This window comes from Neoarius graeffei, chromosome 7 (assembly GCF_027579695.1).
Source record: "Neoarius graeffei isolate fNeoGra1 chromosome 7, fNeoGra1.pri, whole genome shotgun sequence".
Lineage (NCBI taxonomy): Eukaryota > Metazoa > Chordata > Actinopteri > Siluriformes > Ariidae > Neoarius > Neoarius graeffei.
In genome coordinates, this window is record NC_083575.1 from 61,719,441 (window position 1) to 61,741,318 (window position 21,878).

The following is a 21,878-nucleotide window of genomic DNA, read 5'->3' on the forward strand; positions in this document are numbered from 1 at the left end:
CCCACTACTATACCCATACTACTATATCCCCACTACTATACCCATACTACTATATCCCCACTACTATACCCATACTACTATATCCCCACTACTATACCCATACTACTATACCCATACTACTATACCCATACTACTATATCCCCCACTACTATATCCCCACTACTATATCCCCACTACTATACCCATACTACTATATCCCCACTACTATACCCATACTACTATACCCATACTACTATATCCCCCACTACTATATCCCCCACTACTATATCCCCCACTACTATATCCCCCACTACTATACCCATACTACTATATCCCCACTACTATACCCATACTACTATATCCCCACTACTATACCCATACTACTATACCCATACTACTATATCCCCCACTACTATATCCCCCACTACTATATCCCCACTACTATATCCCCACTACTATATCCCCACTACTATACCCATACTACTATATCCCCACTACTATACCCATACTACTATACCCATACTACTATATCCCCCACTACTATACCCATACTACTATACCCATACTACTATACCCATACTACTATACCCATACTACTATACCCATACTACTATATCCCCCACTACTATATCCCCCACTACTATATCCCCACTACTATATCCCCACTACTATATCCCCACTACTATATCCCCACTACTATACCCATACTACTATATCCCCACTACTATACCCATACTACTATACCCATACTACTATACCCATACTACTATACCCATACTACTATATCCCATACTACTATATCCCCCACTACTATATCCCCCACTACTATATCCCCACTACTATATCCCCACTACTATACCCATACTACTATACCCATACTACTATATCCCCCACTACTATATCCCCCACTACTATATCCCCCACTACTATATCCCCCACTACTATATCCCCCACTACTATATCCCCCACTACTATATCCCCCACTACTATATCCCCCACTACTATATCCCCACTACTATACCCATACTACTATATCCCCCACTACTATATCCCCCACTACTATATCCCCCACTACTATATCCCCCACTACTATATCCCCCACTACTATATCCCCCACTACTATATCCCCCACTACTATATCCCCCACTACTATACCCATACTACTATATCCCCCACTACTATATCCCCCACTACTATATCCCCCACTACTATATCCCCCACTACTATATCCCCCACTACTATATCCCCCACTACTATATCCCCCACTACTATATCCCCCACTACTATATCAACACTTGATTCCTGGCACATATTTGTTTATCTTTACTAGTGGTTTGCAAAAGTAGTAATTGAGTCTTCACACTTTGTTTTAATTTGAAATACCACAGATATTCCATTTATTTGTTTTCTAATAAAAATAACATCAAAGCTGTCAAGGTAAGAAACATCTGCCTATTTGAGGTGATTGACACTGGCAAAGGTGAGTGGAAAATTATAAATTGTAGGTAGGCCTGTTGATATTATTAATAATATAAATAATAATTGTATGCAGCACTTAATAAAGGTCAAATAAATAGGCCTATAAAATAAATACATTTTTAAAAAACAGTGAAATTATAATAATATGAGCAATAGATCACAGCAGTTGTGCTGTGTCCTGCACGTCATTGCTCTCATCCATGGCCAAAGCAAAAAACTCGAATTCTGACGCTCTCTCATTCAGCTGGTCGTACACGTTGTCCCCCAAATCTTTGATTCGCCTGGTCATAGTAGGTGCGGAGAGATTCACCGCGTCGAGCGCATCCTTCTTGTCGGGACACACCTCCTCAGCCACAGCAAGCATGCATACTTTAACAAAGTCCCCATCAGTAAACGGCTTTCCATGGGCAGCTAGTAGGTGAGCTACCTTATAGCTAGCTCGGACAGCAGCCTGGTTGATCTGGGTTTGGCGAAGGAATACATTCTGTTGTGCAGCCAGTCTGCATTTCATCCTCCGAATCCTGTCTTCTCTTGTTTGCCCTCGCAAACTAACATACTCTTTGTGGCAGGTTTCGTAGTGACGACGCAGATTATATTCTTTGAAAACCGACACACTTTCTTTACATACAAGACAAACTGCACGGTCCTTACACTCATAGTTCGAATTACGTGGGAGCCAATGGGAGCTGAGCTGAGCTCCCATTCCCTCAGGCTCCCATGAAAAAAGCAAACTTAATTTTCTGTGGAAGTCTCTCAAATACGTCATATATCACCATAATAAGCTTGAATAGCCTATATCACCATATAAATAAAACTCATTTCATTTCCGATCACCATGCAGCCATAACTTTGTATTGAACGTGTTATTAAACCGCAACATGTACGGCTGTATTTCACCACCACACCACTATGCGTGCAAACTGAAATTTGCAGCCTGCGAAATCGAATGTGAAGTTAAGTCCGAAGAAGACTTGTCCTCTAGCTCACAACGATCTTCCTTTGTTTAACAATATATATAATTGTGTATATATATACAATATATATATAATTTGTTTAAATATATGCAACACCGTGTGTGTGTGGGTGCGTGCATGCGCGCGCCTGTGTGTGAAAGCTGTGCACTGCAGTGCGCAAAAGTGCGCTGGTCCAGGAGAGCGAGTATGCATTGCTTTTTTTTTTTTTTTAAATAGAGACCCCCATAGGGTCAAATTTATAATTCGAACCCTGCTTACACTGAACGAAAAAATAATCGTTGGTCCACTGTTCTTTAAAAACTCTGCACTCTCTGTCAGCTTTTCGCTTACCGCTAGCCATTTTGCTGTCCTGAACACTGACAGTTCTTTGCGCATGCGCTGCCTGTCACTGCTTGATCGCGAGCATATGACGAAAATTCGGAAAATATGAATAGTTCATTTTATAACTAAATATCAATTTAATTGATAAAATCAACAAAATACAAGATGCAGACATGTTATTATTTGCCGAAAAGCAATTAAAAAAAAATAGACCATGACCACTTTTGGGGATTGCCTCATAGGGCCGGTTCAAGTGATGGGGGGCAGAGGGGCTGGGGGGCTGGTCAAAGGGGGGTGGCGGGCCGGATCTGGCCCGCGGGCCGTAGTTTGGTGACCCCTGTTCTACAGTATAGAAAATAGTCCAAATATAGAAAAACCTATGAATGAGTAGGGGTGTACAAACTTTTGACTCGTACTATATGCACCTTGCGTGTTATTGTTAACATTACCCTGACAACATGGAGTGCTAGAGTCCAGTCAGCACATTCATCTTTGCAATGGTGCTTTTTCCTGGCCTCTTTAACTGATTATTAAGTCTGTGGACATTCGATCATTCCATTTTGTGTGTCAGTAATAGAAATTAATAGGCTGTTTTTTTTTGTTTTGTTTTTATCATCAGAAATTACAGACAAAATTTAAAGGCAAGTTATGTTTCTCTTCCATCTTTGTCAGTCAAAAAGTGAAATCGTAACCAAGCAGAGCAGATTCCAGTGCAAGCAGAAATCACATGTGATAGACCATTTTTGTGCTGGAAGATAATACTGGTCCTTTCCACCAGTTAATGAGTGCATTTCATACCTGTGGGAGACATGTCGTCACCACCAGTAACATCATGACTGGTCACAACACATTTAATCCAATGGTTCCAATTTACGCTGGAGTCATGGCAAAAGATTATTGTTAATATTACTATGTTTTCAGGGGATAGATTAAGATTTTAGCTCCGTTCCTATATGACACCATTACAGCATAATGGTGGTAAATAAACGATTTTCAGTGTGTGTGTGTGAGAGAGAGAGAGAGAGAGAGAGAGAATGGGATTTATTAAACTGTAATACGTCATGTAATTTGTCCACTATTATTTTTTTGAATATCAAAAAAAACCCTGACTCCTTGTACTGCCTTATCTTACTACCTGACATGTAGAAGTGGGTTTAAAATCAGGGTTAGTTTTTTACTGTGTTAAGCCTAATAGCGTTACATGGATAAGCTCCTTGTATTAAGCATGGTCCGCTCTTTAGCATATCTCTAAACATGTCTCTTTTTAAGCGGTATTCTTTAGAGTACAGGTGTCTGTGAATGTACGGCTTTATGAAATTCCTTCCTTACAAAACTCCAGATAAGCAGCTAACATAACTGAATGGTTAAGAATTACCTTTTAATGCTTAACCATTAACAATTTGTTTGCAACTATAGCGACTGATGGTTAACGCTTTTTAATTATTTATTTTAAAAAAATGTCTTCACTGATCAGACTAGAGACGGTTTAAAAAAAAAAAATCAATGAAAATGTTTCCCTTTCTGAACTAATGTTGATGAGCTGCCTTCATTTAAATAACTGAATTTATAAACCACAACAGAGGATCTGTAACAGAAGGTGAACTGGTTCATATTTTAGGAAACTAGAGACGCTGAACTACAGCCAGCCTTTTCCTACACTTATCGATTCTTTCTTTCTTTCTTTCTTTCTTTCTTTCTTTCTTTCTTTCTTTCTTTCTTTCTTTCTTTTTTCTTTCTTTTTTCTTTCTTTCTTTCTTTCTTTCTTTCTTTCTTTCTTTCTTTCTTTCTTTCTTCTTCTTTCTTTCTTTCTTTCTTTCTTTCTTTCTTTCTTCTTTCTTTCTTTCTTTCTTTCTTTCTTTCTTTCTTTCTTTCTTTCTTTCTTTCTTTCTTTCTTTCTTTCTTTCTTTCTTTCTTTCTTTCTTTCTTTCTTTCTTTCTTCTTTCTTTCTTTCTTTCTTCTTTCTTTCTTTCTTTCTTTCTTTCTGTCTGTCTGTCTGTCTGTCTGTCCTGTCTGTCTGTCTGTCTGTCTGTCTGTCTGTCTGTCTGTCTGTCTGTCTGTCTGTCTGTCTGTCTGTCTGTCTGTCTGTCTGTCTGTCTGTCTGTCTGTCTGTCTGTCTGTCTGTCTGTCTGTCTGTCTGTGCTCTACAGTAATGAATTATTATTCTTGAAATGAGCAACTACAAGGAACAATTTCCATTTTGAAACTACAATAAAAACATTTTACCATATTTTTAAATCAGCAACTGGGATGCACCAATTTGACACTGAGATTTGATACATTTTCCAAAATGCTCCACTGAGGTATTTTATTCCATGAAGGCCTGTGAGGTTGCTCAGACACAACACAGCTCGCGAGTGTAAAAACAGAACATGACGTGTATTAAAGCAGGAATGCATCACACCTCTGATGCCTCAAAACTCTGTAACAGAAGCTTGTGAATCATTGGCTTGGTTAGTGTTTGGATCAGTAGGCGAGCTCAACCAACACTTGGACCTCTGATCTTAATATTCTATCATGTGAAAGCATGAGCAGTAGAAAGGATCGAGCTCACTTCTTTCTGGAGAATAAACCTGCACGAAAGTTAGATTGTTGTTCTTAAATAGCCATCATATCATATCATATCCACGTGCTCTGTCTCTGCTCCATGTTTTTTCGTTCACTGCTCACATAGGAGTAAAATGGCCCCAATTTTCAGCTGAGCACCACAGAAGAAATCGCGTATCGCGTGCAGTCGTAACTTTTGGATGGTAGCAGCAGAGAGAGAGCAAGACCTGAACTGTAGTTTTTTTCCACTCAGAAAAAGACTAAGTGTGATTCCTCACCTTTCATAGCAGCATTTCGATAATGCAGATGCACAAACAGTTAAAACCAAAGCCCCTGTTTGGTAAGTGAAAAATATTTTACTTCATGTTACACGATGTATCATGGAAAGTGGTTTGATTTTATTTATTTATTTGAAGCAGAAAAAGACAGTCAATTTGAATGTTCTTGTATCATGATTTCAAATGGTCATATTCTTTATTTGAAATTGTGAATGGGTTCTTGTTATTAGTACTAAGAATAATTGTTAGATTAGTTGATTGTGTGAAAAAAAAAAAAAATCTAAGTAATTATTCACGGCTAACCATAATTGTTTGTTGCGGCTCTAACCACAAATACTGTTGGTTCATGTTTGGGTTGGACCTTGTGTTTAAATAGCAGTGGAAAATCTTTCCAAAGATCTTCCACCTTCACACAGGCTGGATGTGTGTGTGTGTGTGTGTGTGTGTGTGCATGCGTGCGCGCCCACACGCCTAAGTAAAAAGCTGTTGATTTGCCACAGCCCTGTATCATGCTGTAGCAATTCTTGTTGTGAACAAGTGAACAACGGTGACTCAGTGTCCTGCTGCCACTTGGCAGGGTGACGGAGCAGAGCATTTGCAGAGCTCGTCCATCTTGTCTGGCAGAGCAGGAAGAGCCTGTGCTTTGTGTCGGGCGTTCATGTCGAGTGTGTTGTTTATAAAGAGTGCTCTGTCTCCTGATGACCAGGCCCTGTGTCTGTCGTATATGTTTTCCATGTGTGGAAATGATCTTCGGGACATTTGCTTGTGTGTGTGTGTAGCTTTGTATGAAGCAGTACAGTCACACCTCGCGGTCACTTGTCCCAGCTGTCCATCCTCAGACCACACCTTCATTGCGTGAGGATTCAGCTGTCTGTATCTTGGCTACTCTTTGTATCTCATTATGTGGCTTGTCCTCCAACTTTATCAAAAAAGTCTAGTGTAGTTGGGTTTCTTGCTTTGTGCTGTGAGAAGCAACATGGTGCTTTTCTGATCTCATTTCATGTTTCTGTTGTCCCAGTGCAAATGATGATTGAACAGATGTGTTTTTTTTTTTAAATAACTATAATATGGAGCGAGGTGGCATGGTGGTGTAGTGGTTAGCACTGTCGCCTCACAGCAAGAAGGTCCGGGTTCGAGCCCCGTGGCCGGCGAGGGCCTTTCTGTGCGGAGTTTGCATGTTCTCCCCGTGTCCGTGTGGGTTTCCTCCGGGTGCTCCGGTTTCCCCCACAGTCCAAAGACATGCAGGTTAGGTTAACTGGTGACTCTAAATTGACCGTAGGTGTGAATGTGAGTGTGAATGGTTGTCTGTGTCTCTGTGTCAGCCCTGTGATCTGTGATGACCTGGCGACTTGTCCAGGGTGTACCCCGCCTTTCTCCCGTAGTCAGCTGGGATAGGCTCCAGCTTGCCTGCGACCCTGTAGAACAGGATAAAGCGGCTACAGATAATGAGATGAGATGAGATATGGAGAGAACTTAACAAAGGGTTTTAGTTTAATTATTTTCATCTTATTTCATTCACACCTTTTTTTTTTGGATGCAGCCAACTTTAACTTGTTTACCAAACGCTTGATTAGTCAGACAATACAAATTTTTGCATGTTAACGCAATAACTTCTTGCTTGTGCATCTGATATTTTTGTATGCTTTTCTGGCTACAAGCTTCAGGATCTTAAACCTTGTGCACACTACATGTTTTTAGCCCATATTTCCCAACGGCCGTGTGAATTTCAGCATCGTGATTTTCTCAGTTTGTGAGCAGTCATCAAGGTGCTGATATTTTCAAGCATGTTTGATGTTCTTTTGGTGATGAATTGCATTCTGTAAACCCTCTGTGACTAGAAGCAAGAACGGCGTTATGAAACGGGCAATGAGAGTCCTGGAGGAAATCAAATTCAACTGCTGTCATATGCAGCAGATCCACGAATCCAGATCTGTTTGTGTGGGAGGGTGAAGGCAAAATGTATAAACAATAATATTACTTCCATAAGAAGTTGCTTGGCATGTCCTACCCAAATGGTTATTAGGAACATTAAAAATAAAACACAGCATGATGGTATACAAATATAACAGTATACAAATAGTCTGATTTTTGTACGATGCCTCCAGTTCTGTTTGCAGAACAGACCGTCCTCGCTGTCCAAGTCTTCCTAACTAATATTTCCTCAACTTTTTTTTTTTTCCTCTCTCTTGTTTTTGAACAAAATGGTGGTAGTTACATGATTGACCGGTCTCTTATTTTGGTGAGAGTGCGATTTAGGGACCAGGTGTGCTTTGTCAGGGATCTCTCCAGGTAAAGAATCGTGGAGTCTGTCTACCTTTTCTGCGAGTGAGCACACCGTGTGCACACACCAACACCAAACAGCTAATCACAAGTGATTTTGAGGTCATGTTGTGCGAGCGGCTCAGCAGTTCTGAGATTTTGAAAGTCGTGTAGTGTGCATGAGGCATTGAAGCATGCAGTCTGATTGACTCTCCACACTTTTGTGTATACTCGCTTGTCAAAGAAAGACAAAATTTAGAACGCTATGACGCTCGATTGATTCCATCTTTAAGAAAAAGTTATTCCAGAGCTTGGTTGAAGTGGTTAGCAGAGAGTAAATGAGATTTAAATAATATTGGCTGGCTTTGAGTGGTATACTAGATATATTCCATTCAGGTAGCATGATATTGAACTAGTCGAAGACTAGTAGCTGAATGAAATGTATCTGATATACCATTAAAAAAAAAACCCAGCCAATATTATTATACATACACATTCGATGGAACAATTATAGGTTTTTACAAAAAGTTAAGAACAGGAGGGTACCTTAGCAATATTGAATGCTGATTCTGACTGAATGTAATTCAATGTTGTCAATCCAATGTACAAAGTCAGAGTTCTAACAATAAAAATGGTACAAGTCCAAAAAAACCTGAACAACTCAACTCACATACAAGCTATATACAGGTTGACGGTTCAAGTTCAAAGTTACTTTTGGTTGTAGTTAATTAGGGCCCGAGCCCTATGGGCGAAGGCCCTATTGTTCTTGTAAGAGTTCACTATTATTATTCTTCTTCCGTCTTCTTCTTCTTCTTCCGTCTTCTTCTTCTTTATTTTTCTCCGCTGTTGGGCCATTTTCGGGGCGCTTGCCATGGGCGAAAACGCACGAAATTTGGCACCAGTTCCGAGAATTGCCACCGCTACTCAGAACCAGAAGCCCAAACTTGGCCGGGGCTCTGGCCCTCTATAGCGCCCCCTAAGTCATTGTTATTTTGGCCTCCCGCATTAAGGTGCCTGGGTGCCATGTAGTTTGTAGTAGTGGCATGCCATTTGGTACGCATGTGTATCTCACTAAGCCGGACAAAAATGTAATGCCAATGCATTAGCCACGCCCAACAGGAAGTGAGGTAATTTCACTTTTGTGCGAAATGCATGGCCACGAAGACGGCGCAACTCCTCCTAGACCGTTCATAGGAATGTCACCAAAATTGATACACATCATCTACAGACATGGCTGACAAAAGTTACTAAATACGTTTCACGTAGGATAAACCGTTCCGAAGTTATACGTCAATCAATTTTCGATGCAAAATTTTACATGCTTAAAAATTCATAACAAATCTTCTGATTGCTCAAAACTGCTCATACTTCAGACGCAAATCACTCATTGGGCTTCTGACATGTTACCCAATTTCTGTGATATTTCGCCACTGGGGGCGCTATTTTTGGGCAAAAACTCCAATCTTTCCTCAAATTTGGTCAAACTTCACGGCCACCCTCTTACTACCTCCCATGTCATGTATACCACATTTTGGAAATTTTCGTCGATGGGGGGCGCTGTTTTTGGCCGACACAATTGCTCCAAAACGGGTTTTTGGTAAATTATTCCATAATGCTTTTCCTTCACACCACTACCTTGTGATAGTGCATTGCTGCTGTAGACACTTATTTTTCCAACTCATAATCACTCATGTACAGCATAGCGCCACCTACTGACATGGGAAAAACCAGAAAATTTATTCTTCAAAAATCTATATCTCATCTTCTCTTTACTCAATTGTCATCAAACTTCATACGCATACTCTTCATAGCTCACCTGACATGTACCCCAAATTTTGTGGACTTTCGCCCCTGGGGGTGCTGGTTATGGCAAAAATGATATTGCAGCTTCTGATTTGTCAAACTTGGCAAGCACACTCTTTACAATTCCCTTATTGGGGCGCCTGCCATGGTTGACAACGCACGAAATTTGGCTCCTTTTTCTTAGACTGCCACCGCTACTTAGAACCAGAAGCCCAGATCCAGGCGGGCCTCAGGGCCTCTATAGCGCCCCCTTACTCGTTGTGAACTTTGCCTCTTGCATTAAGGTGCCTGGTTGCCATGTAGTTTGTAGTAGTGGCATGCCATTTGGTACGCATATGTATCTCACTAAGCCGGACAAAAATGTAATGCCAATGCATTAGCCACGCCCAACAGGAAGTGAGGTAATTTCACTTTTGTGCGAAATGCATGGCCACGAAGACGGCGCAACTCCTCCTAGACCGTTCTTAGGAATGTCACCAAAATTGATACACATCATCTACAGACATGGCTGACAAAAGTTACTAAATACGGTTCACGTAGGATTAACCCTTCAGAAGTTATATGTCAATCAATTTTCGATGCAAAATTTTACATGCTTAAAAATTCATAACAAATCTTCTGATTTCGCAAAACTGTTCATACTTCACACGCAGATCACTCATTCGGCTTCTGACATGTTACCCAATTTCTGTGATATTTCGCCACTGGGGGCGCTATTTTTGGGCAAAACATCCAATCTTACCTCAAATTTGGTCAAACTTCACGGCCACCCTCTTTCTACCTCCCATGTCATGTATACCACATTTTGGGAATTTTCGTCCATGGGGGGCGCTGTTTTTGGCCGACGCAATTGCTCCAAAACGGGTTTTTGGTAAATAATTCCATAATGCTTTTCCTTCACACCACTACCTTGTGATAGTACGTTGCTGTTGTAGACACTTATTTTTCCAACTCATAATCGCTCATGTACAGCATAGCGCCACCTACTGACATGGGAGAAACCAAAAAATTTATTCTTCAAAAATCAATATCTCATCTTCTATTTTCTCAATCTTGATCAAACTTGATACGCACACTCTTAACAGGTCACCTGACATATGTCCCAAATTTTGTGAACTTTTGCCACTGGGGGCGCTGTTTTCAGGCAACAATTTATATCTCGGCTTCTGATTGGTCAAACTTGATCAACCTTTACAAAACAACTCTTCATAGGTCCCTTGACATGTATACCAAATTTGGTGAACTTTCACCACTGGGGGCGCTCATTGCGCTGTAGCAGTTGCAGGAGAGGTGTTTACAATCATGAGGCACCAGGAGTATGTTGTTTTGGTTGCCTTAAACACACATGACTTGTGGACCACTGGGGGGCGCTCATTGCACTAGCAGTTGCAGGAGAGGTGTTTACAATCATGAGGCACCAGGAGTATGTTGTTTTGGTTGCCTTAAACACACATGACTTGTGGACCACTGGGGGCGCTCATTGCACTGTAGCAGTTGCAGGAGAGCTCTTTACAATCATGAGGCACCAGGAGTATGTTGTTTTGGTTGCCTTAAACACACATGACTTGTGGGGAATGGGTAGGCAGTCGGGAGCAAGTGTTGTAGCGTTACATACAGACTAATAGATGTCTAACAGAAGACAATCCTATGTAGCTATAGCTTGGTGACTGATGAGGTAAATACATTAATTTGGTTGGGAAGCCATGGCATAAAATGTTCTGTCCATGACAACATCTCAGCGCACCGTGTACTCTGTGTCCAATTCTGTGCTTTGTCACCATTGTGGGAGTAATGTCTCTTGCCAAAGAAGCTGTGGAAGGTATTTCGCGGGGACGCATGCCCCCGCCCCCCTTGGCCGCTGGCGCGAGGGCCCGTCGAGGCCGCTTGCGGCTTTAATTGTTCCATTGCAGTTGTTCAAAACAAAAGGGCTTTGCTGAGTGAAGTTCACGAGTGACGTCCTCTTGTGAAAGTCTCCGTCACTTTTCCTCACCTCCAAGTAGAACTTTGACAATATTTCCACTATTGCCATCTTTTCCAGTTTTTTTTAATGTCTGCTGGTATGTTTTTCTCTTGTAAATATGCGTGAAGGATATCCAGTGACGTTTTGGTAGCCTTTCGGGTGTTCAGCGTGTCTTTCTCTTTCAAAATATATCTTCTGCTTTTAATGAAGCAACCCTCGCGGCCATGTTTGTGTACAAACTGTCGCGGTCACTCGCTAGCGCGGAAGTTTTACATCTCTGACATGGGTTTTTTCCAGCTTTTCCATATATTTAATGCAGAAGATTAAATGCGTGAAGAATATCCAGTGAAGTTTTAGTAGCCTTTCGGGTGTTCAGCGCATCTTTCTCTTTCAAAATTCTCTCTAAATCTTCTGGTTTTAAGGAAGCAAACCTCGCAGCCACGTTTTGTGTAAACTGTCAGTCACTCGCTAGTGTGGAAGTTGTACGTCTCTGACATCTCTTTTTTTTTTTTTTTCCGGTTTTTCGATGTCCATTGGCATGTTTTTCTCTTGTAAACATGCGTGAAGAATGTATAATGACGTTTTGGTAGCCTTTCGGGTGTTCAACGCGTCTTTAGTTTCAGTTTTCGGTTTATTTATTTAGTGCTTAAACCTAGCACTGGCTCTTCTCTCTTTCCTGGCTGACAAAGAAATGATTGTGCGCATGCGCAGCAGAAAAGTTTTGTCATTGGATCTTCGCATGAGCTCCGATGTGTGACGTCGTGTTGTCTTGACTCTGTGCAATATTATAACAATATTGTACGCTCATTCTCCATTGGGGAGAGTGGCGTAATACACGGAGGATAAGCGGTATGATGATATTGCATGCCATCAATAAAACCACTGGACCGGAATGGAGTGCATGTTTTTATTCCATGGAAATTCCATATGTGGCCCGTATGTATAATAATCTTGCATGTTTGCTGATGAGATACTGGAAAATGTCTGTAGTTGGTTGGCTGCCATCAGTCAAGTTTCACCTTGCTGTGAAAGTAGGTGTTTCTTGGTGATGTTTATTAACACAATGACACGATAGCAAAAGCTAGAAGTCTGGCTTGACTGTTTTAGCTGTGTCTCACGTTGGTGGAATGAACTAGAAACTTTGGGCCAGCTAGATTGTTGGGGATTTACTGTCTTGGGAATGCCTGGGTTTAGGGACGAGTATGATGTCAGGAACAGATGTGAGTCGGGTGTTTTTAAGTCTTTAGTGAAAGTTTAAAGTGTTTGTGAGTAGTATACATTTCAACGTTGATCTTTTAAATCTTTTAGCATGTTTTTTTATGCATCCACCACTAGCAGGTGAAGGCATTGTTTTTGGTTCGTCCTTGCATCCGTCTGTTCATCTGTCTGACAATTTATACTAAGTAACTTTAAAAACGCACAATGGAATTCAACACGATATCACTTTAGATCCATGCATATATTTGAAATTTATGATATTGTATGTAATGCACACACATCTTGAAACATCGATAAAGGACATTTTATTGTCAAACTCAAGAATTAATTCACAATAAAAAAATTCAAAGTGACAGTTGGTCCATGTTCGGACCGTCATGCTGGAGATTCTGGGTCTGTGTCGTCCAGGGGTCTCAGCAGCAGTGACTGAGGGTGTCAGGAATCTGTCACGGAGGTGAGCTCGCCTGATGTGCTGATCCTGAACTGGCGTCGTGACTCGAGGCTGACCAGGGCGTGGACGATCCCTGGCGCTCCCTGTCTGTCTGTAACACTGACTCAAACGGGAAATGGTCGAATGATGAACACCGAAGTGCCGGGCGACCTCTGTCTGTGTACTTCCGGCACGCAACATCCCGATGGCCTGTTCACGTTGATTTTGGCTTAGGTGTGGCATCTTCAATAATGACAATTTTCCCATCATTTCCCCCGGGTATTTATAGGCAAGATTGTGTGTGTACAGTGTATGCAAAATTTGTTTGAAAATTAAAGCCTGTCCATGTCATTGACTACCTGAGTCATATTGTACGTTACTGAGTACAACTCCCTTAAATTCTGATTTGAGCACAGATTTGGAACTTATTCGGGCGGAACGAAGTTATTTTTCCATTGTGATATATTTCTTTTCTTCTTGAGATAAACTCAGCACGAATTCAGCAAGTTTTATCAATGTGCGTTTTTAAAGTTACTTATGCCGCTTTTCCACTACAAACGCGGCTGAGCCGTGCCGTGCCGAGTCGAGCTGAGTCGGGCTGAGCGGGGCTGTTGGAGTTGCATTTCGACTACAACCGCGCTGAACCGTGCTGGCTGGAAGTGGGTGGACACATTGGGTGGAGTTAGCGAAAGTGGGTGGACGTCATGTGATGTCGTTAAGCAGCGCAAACAGTGACATCAGTGACAGTGGCGGAACAAGTCAGAGCCGGGCCGGGGGCGGGGCAAATGACCGGACCCTTTATTAAAGCTTATCATAACATCATTTTAGGCTACAAAATGTCCGCAACTGCGGTGTTTACCAATTTCAACACTACCGGGTGCAACTATGTTATTTAGTACATCAAGTCCTTCAAACGAACATGTAACTCAGAAACAAAAAACATTAGGATACTGTACATGGCTCATAATAAAACATCAATAGCCTATACCGCGCACATTATTTGAAGGGCATACGAATGAGCGCTCAGAGGTTGCAGCAGTGACAGGAAGAGTCAGAAATAAAAGGAGGGCGGTGCAAACCTCACTGAATGCACTGTGTTTACCAATTTCAACACTACGGGGTGCAACTATGTTATTTTGTACATTAAGTCCTTCAAACGAACATGTAACTCAGAAACAAAAAAACATTAGGCGACATACTGTACATGGCTCATAATAAAACATCAATAGCCTACTGCGCGCATTATTTGAAGGGCATACGACGAGCCTTGCGCTCCGCGAACTCGTGCACGATGCTCTGTATGTCACTGATTCAGTGATCTTTTAAGCAGTAGTCTCACGACCCGAATAGTAAACAATAAACATGGAGGACATGGAGTCGTTAGTGTTGCTGGTCTTGGTGCTGTGGCTTGACAACGCCAACAGATACTGGCAAGAGCGTATAGATGAGGCGAGGCGCATAAGGCTTCAGAAATTCTCGTAATTCGTAATTCTTCTTCTTCCGGGTTTGCGGTGTTTACAGATCCCAGCGCGCTCGCGGGGCGTGTGTGGGCATGTGAGGACACTCCTCCTCACCAATCAGTGCACAGGGGAGTGTCTGCTCACGCCCTCAGCCTCACTCGGCACGGTTTGGCTCGCTTCAGCCCCACTCCAAAACGGTGCGAGTTTTAGGGGCTAAGCAGGGCTGAAACGAGCTGAGTCGTGCTGGTTTTTGGTAGTCGAAACGCGAGCCGTGTCGGGCTGAAGTGAGCTGAAGCGAGCTGAAGTGAGCTGAAAAAGGGTAGTGGAAAAGGGCCATTAGTGTAGTTAGTACCATATCTCCAGAGCGAGTGGCTGACTGTTTGTAGAGTTTATATGGAGTTGTTGTAGCAATAATAACCAGCAAATGATATTAGGTTTTGATATTGATCCAATAGGACCATGGTTAAATGTTGTAGGTTTTTTCCCCATTTCTTCTTCAGCTTCTGTCCTGTTTGAAGTGAATTTTTAAAGGTGTTTCAGGCATGCAAATTAGTAACAGGAAGAACTGGACTTGATGGTGAGGCCTCTGTTACCAATAGTGCTGTTGGTATCGAGTTCTTCTTGTGAACTTTATGATTTGACTTGCATTTTGTAAGGACCGTCACCAAAACTGAGGCCATCGGAGGCCAAGATATCCGAATGCTTTGCTAGAGGACTCCTGAGGTGGCAGGAATGTAAATGGAGTAGAGACGAGACTGAGAGAGTGGGGTGGAGTCTGTGGAAAGCGAGAGACTGCCTGCAGGGAGATTAGTATTCGAGCAAAGGTCAGAGGGGTCACTGAGCACCAGCGTGAGCAGGGGGATGATGCACTGTCCACCGAAGAAACCGAGGACACGCATGCCAGATTGTCTCTCTCGGGTATAAATGAGCACATCTGCTCTGCATTTGACTTATTTCCTCTTGCCTAATCGCCCATAAGCTGGGTTACTGCTGACTCCTCGACGTCCATCCATCTTGGATGGGTTACAGGGGACAACGGCAGACTGATGACTATGTGGCAGACCATAATAAAGAGCTGTTTATTTTTGCTGCAGCACCACATTTGTGTCAGATTGGTAATCTGAGTATAGGATTTTATCTTTCAAGCCCTGAAGATGGTTTTGGCCTACTGGGTGGTAAAGATGGGAAATGATTGGAGGGGTTAGAGCAGTTTCCTCTGAAATTGCTCTAAGCAATGAATTTCCTCTGTCAAAGCAAAAAAACATCACGTTAAGTCTGCTGGTCAAGCAGTTGAATCCTCAGTGTGCGTGTCTACTTGTCTGTTACACTTGTGTTTGTGCATAGAGGTGACATGTCGAGGTTGAAGCTGGGATGTGTGTATCTGCCTGCTTTGTGTGGACCTTTTTAATTCTGCAGTGCTTGTGTGTTCTCTCTCTCTCTCTCTCCCCTCCCCCTCTCCTCGCACCGAGGGTGGGGCTGTTCTCAGTAACTCGGTGATGCTTTCTTTTCTCCAGTCTCGACATCTAGCTTTAGACGAGCCTGTTATTGCGATTCAGTGGTGGACGGTGTTGCCGTGCTGACGGGGTTTGGCCGTGTGCGAGGCATTGTTTCAGCAGTGTGCGACGCTGTTTTGCTATGAAGATCTGGTGCTGACACTGAGGTAGGCTGCCCGTTATTTTTAATACCCTCTACTGCCAGGCTGCAGCCATCACTAGTAAACACCCAGTCTGAATGACTCTTGGGTCCCACATTGTCATCAAAACCGTAATTAGCTTTCAAATCGAATTCTGTTTTAAAAGTTACTTTCATCTTTTTTTTTTTTTTCTTTGAACCATGTGGACGTTTTTCTTCTCATGTTAACAAATTGAGCTTTGACGTCTTTTTTCCATAAACTGCACGGATCTGAGGTTATGTTGAAGATGCACACCTTATTGTTCAGAGATGTAGCTTCCACACGAATGGAGAATGAGTTTACGTGCTACACCTTAAAATGCTTAAGTTTTTCACGAAAATGGATCTTGCATCCCTCAGATAAAGAAAAGTGTTTGTAGGGGCCATTCTGCTTTAACAAATAACATCAATAATTCAGGACTCGCCGATTATAGCCGCACAATCACATTTCAGGTCTTGAAGATGATTCCTGTTAGAAGGTGGTTCTTGTGGATTTGAAGCCTTTAATCCTTTCCTTGCTGCCGCTGTGTGTTTCAGCATCTGGTTGTAGCCCCAAATCATCACATTTGCAAAAATGTTTGAATTTATTTCCACTGCAGTATGAGTGTAGGATTGGGAGAAACACTCTGATGCCACGTAAGACACCTCGAGCAGTCGACCAAGAATTCTTAAGTGTCCTTTGCTGATATTTGGTGAACACACAGCAGTATATTAAGAAACGCCTCATCGTACACGACAAAACTGAACAGAGGACTTTGCCTTCAGTACAATCATTATGCTTTCTCTACTTTTTTCTTCTAATTGTTTCATTCACTTCGTTCAGGTTTGTAGACCATTTTATTTAATAACTTTTCATGTGAGATTGTTCCTAGTCCTAAGCGTATTCTGTGCCAAGACTCCACATCAGCTTTCTCTGTCAGTGAGTTTATTCTGCAGCCCTGCTCTCTAATGCACCTGTTGTGATAATACATAATAAAGCCGCAATACTTTAAATATTTGGCACAGAGTATAGGGTTTTATTTTTCATCCATGTTCTTTATACAGCCTGTTGTACCGTATAACATCTATAAACAAGTGTTGCCAGGGAAAACAAACCTCGCCCGGGAGCACTTATGATAAATATGAAGGAAGATATTGCGGAAAAAAAAAATAGGTACCTTATGGGTACATGTGGCTACTGCTTATAAATAATTTTGTTTTATGATACCATGTCCATACAGTAAATATAGCATATATATATATATATATATATATATATATATATATATATATATATATATATATATTTACATTTACTCTGAGGCAGTAGCCACAAAAATGAAGCGTAATCCAAAAATGAATAATTTTTGTTCAGTTGTCAGTGCTACTAAAGTCGCTAGACTGCAGACTTATAACAATCGTTGTTGATTTCAACATGGATCTCAGTGATGCTCCATCTGATCATCTACCACTGACTCTAATGACAAAATTTGGTCTGAGGGATCATATCAAGCAGCCAACAACTGATTCAGGTTCTGTCGTTGATTAGATATTTTCAAACTGTGTTGATGGTAGAATAGTTACAGAAGTGGCGGCACGGTGGTGTAGTGGCGAGGGCCTTTCTGTGCGGAGTTTGCATGTTCTCCCCGTGTCTGCGTGGGTTTCCTCCGGGTGCTCCGGTTTCCCCCCACAGTCCAAAGACATGCGGTTAGGTTAATGTGGGGCGGCCTTGGGCTGAAGTGCCCTTGAGCAAGGTATCTAACTCCTGACTGCTCCCTGGGCGCTCTAGTGTGGCTACCCACTGCTCTGGGTGTGTGTGCGCGCGTGTGTGTGTTCACTGCTTCAGATGGGTTAAATGCAGAGGATGAATTTCACCGTGCTTGAAGTGTGCATGTGACAAAGGTTTGTTCTTCTTCTTAAGTTGTTGATTATTTTCAGACCATGACATGTTGTATGCAATGATAAAAATGTAAATACAGTGATGGAGTCATCTAATAATGTAGATCTATATCTGTAATTACTTCTGTAAGAGAGGTCTATTTGATTTTGCAATAATCATATTGGATTGTATCACATTCATCTTGTGTTCTCAGAGTTGTATAAACCATCTGTATTTATGTCACCTATAATAAAATATTAATGTTCAAATAGTAGCTGAAGTTAGTGCGATATGTCATTTTAAACTCCTCTTTGAATATGAATACTTGCTATTACATCTTGACCTTAACTGATGGAATAAGTTGTACTTTCTCACTTGAACCACTGTCTATAAATACTTATGCTAAAGGTTCTTTCCTGTTGCAGTTGTATATTCCAAATTATTGCCACTGAAAAAAAATTTGCATTATTTTCTGTTGACAATCGCTCATCTTTTCTACCATATATTGGGAAAGAAAAATGTTCAAGTAAACCAGTTGACTGTTTATTTAAAGTGAATCGATCCATAAATGTATAGCTAATTGTATATTTTAATAAATAAATGTTTACTGATAAACTGAGCTCTAGTGCCGGGCCGTTTTTGGGAAACTAGAGCTCAGTGGAACGCACTTTCCCTCTGTAATAAGCATAAATATGTTTGAAAGCAATTTCTTTAGTCTGTAGCGGGTGAGGTGGTGGTGGTAATAATAATAATCAACAGACCGGGAAGTTTATATCTGTGGGGTTTAAAAGTGGGCGTGGCCAAAACCCCTTCCTTTGCGTATGTAAACGAACCAAGAAAACCATCCAGTGACAGCACAGTGTATGCAAATGAGGCAGGTAGTGATCCAATCAGCGTGTTTGTGGGAGGAGTCTTTCCGAGGCAGCGCTTCTGAGCTCAGAGCTTTTTTTTTTTTTATTTTTTTTTATTTTTTTTTTAAAAACCTTTTTGATCACCTTGACCTTAACCAGATGATCCTCAAAATGTTGGAGGTTCTATTTGAGACCAATGCCCATCTATCCTGAAAGTTTCATGAAGATTGGTTCAGCAGTTTTCCTGTAATGTTACTAAGAAGGAAAAATCTGACTGAAAACCGTCCACGGCGAGGTATTGCGTCCCGGGCCGAGGTAAACCGCATATTCTTTATAGCATCCTGTTTAAAATGGTATCAGAATAAACTGTTACATAGGTTATTTGTTTAATTATGCCTTCATCCAGGAAACCTATTTTCCTAAACATGCCAAACTTCTCATTTGCTTAATTTCAGTGAAAACTACGAATTCAAATACCATTTGATTCAGTGTTATATGTATACATGGGCATTGATGACACTTAACATCTGTCTTGAAGACACTTTGATTGCAGCTTATGGTTGAAGTGTGTTTCTAAGCAAAAGGAAAAATTTATTTATTTATCATCTCTTGGGGGTCGGCTCGGTGGTGTAGTGGTTAGTGCTGTCGCCTCACAGCAAGAAGGTCCGGGTTCGAGCCCCGTGGCCAGCGAGGGCCTTTCTGTGTGGAGTTTGCATGTTCTCCCCGTGTCCGCGTGAGTTTCCTCCGGGTGCTCCGGTTTCCCCCACAGTCCAAAGACATGCAGGTTAGGTTAACTGGTGACTCTAAATTGACCGTAGGTGTGAATGTGAGTGTGAATGGTTGTCTGTGTCTATGTGTCGGCCCTGTGATGACCTGGCGACTTGTCCAGGGTGTACCCCGCCTTTCGCCCGTAGTCAGCTGGGATAGGCTCCAGCTTGCCTGTGACCCTGTAGAACAGGATAAAGCGGCTAGAGATAATGAGATGAGATGAGATAATCTCTTGGGTAGGGATGAGAATTGATAAGATTTTATTGATACTGATGCCCTTATTGATTCTGCGAGTCAGTCCAATTCTTTATTGATTCCTGATCAATTTTCTGTGCGGGAAAAATAAGTAGTGCCAACGCAGCTGTTTTATTAACAGCAGAAACTTTTATTAAGGGAGAAGACCTTCCACTTTAATAATCCTGAATACAAATCTATGGGGAAAGGGTGTAATGCCAAAGATGGTGGTTGTATGGACACATCCCATCTCTCTCCACAAAAATCCAATCATCTGTCAAACTGGGAACGATATTAAGCCATTCGTGTTGTTGCACTGATGCATGTGTAATAGAAGTAGAGTGACGCTGTGGCAACCTTGTGTATGCATAGAAGAAGTGTTACCTGTGGGGAGGGCGAGGTTTTTAAGCCTTATTTTGGGGGCAAAGTCACTAAACATTTTAAGTGGGTTTTATCGGATTTGACTGGCGATTCTATACATGCAGTTTTTATGTCCTGGTGGCCATTGAAAGATCGGTCATTGGTCTTGTTGGGCTGAAATATCTGCCCGGGTACGTTAACAGGATGACTCCTGAGTGGCGAGACTTGCCTATAAGGACTTTGTTAACAGTAGAATATCTGCCTAGTAACATTTGAAAATGTTAAAATAAATTCCAATGATCCTTTTGAAAAAGAAATAAGCTTGAACCCAGGATAAATCTCCTTTTCATTGAGGTTTTCTTAGTCAAAGAGAAAAATTCTGCTAAGTATGTCTACATGGTACTGATGTTGTTATAACATCGGATAGTAACCTTGGGAACTGACGTGCTGACTGGTTGGGAAGCAGTAGCACTCCTGCGGAGAGTGTCATAAAATAGTTTTACCGTAATTTTAGCCCATGTTGCGTCGAAGGATCTTTTAGCATTATTGCTAGTGTTTCCAGCCTTCCTCAAATTGGTCATTTAACAGACGCTTTCTTTGTGAAATGAAGTCACAATTTGGACCGCTTCTTCCTCTCCATCATGACCCTTTCGTGTTGCAGCAGCTTTGAAGTCATTTGATGTCACAACACATGAGATTTTTGCAGTACGCTGTCAGGGAAAACATGCCAGCTTTGATTAAAGGAATCCATAACTTTAGAGATATAGATTCTGATGGCTCAGACAATATGGACCTGGTTCTTGATTCCCATCCCGACTGTCAGGTGTATCCAAAGGTTGACTTCATGTTAAAACTGTTAATGTTATAGTCATGCTGTCTGTTGTTGCCCAAATGAGGATGGGTTCCCTTTTGGGTCTGGTTCCTCTCGAGGTTTCTTCATGTCGTCTGAGGGAGTTTGTCCTTGCCACCGTCGCCACAGGCGTGCTCATTGATGAGGGATAAAATTATCTCGTGTTTTAAGTCGTTCAAATTCTGTAAAGCTGCTTTGCGACAATGTTTATTGTTAAAAGCGCTATACAAATAAACTTGACTTGACTTGGCTGGTAGTGTACGTATCAGTGGCATAATCATCACTGCAGCTTGATACACTACCGTGTGTAAAGACAACATAAATTTAGTCTCTTGTTCTCCTGCTGCTGCTGCTGCTCTTCCAACTGTTCTGCACAAGATGTTTATTTGGCCTGAATGAATGGTGTGTGATGCTTGGTGTCTGTTCCAGTGATGCCACGTCACAGTGACTCATACAGGCAATGACTAATAATTTCAAAAGACTGGATTAAGTCATAACTGTGTAATATCTCATGAAATAATGTATTTATTTTTGTAATTCACTGGAGTTCAACAAATTGAGAGAGTAGCATGTTTGCTTGA

General features: G+C 41.6%; 1 protein-coding gene across 4 annotated transcripts in view; it reads left to right on the forward strand.

The window, feature by feature from the left end:
* Positions 1-21,878, forward strand: part of klc1b (kinesin light chain 1b) — an 86,557-nt gene that overhangs the window by 7,508 nt on the left and 57,171 nt on the right. Inside the window, exon 2 of one of the 4 annotated variants that reach the window (XM_060926212.1) lies at positions 16,220-16,365. The exons of the other annotated variants lie outside the window; for them this stretch is intronic. The gene's annotated coding sequence lies outside the window, so the exon portion shown is untranslated. The remainder of the gene's footprint in view (positions 1-16,219; positions 16,366-21,878) is intronic. 4 annotated transcript variants of the gene reach the window in all.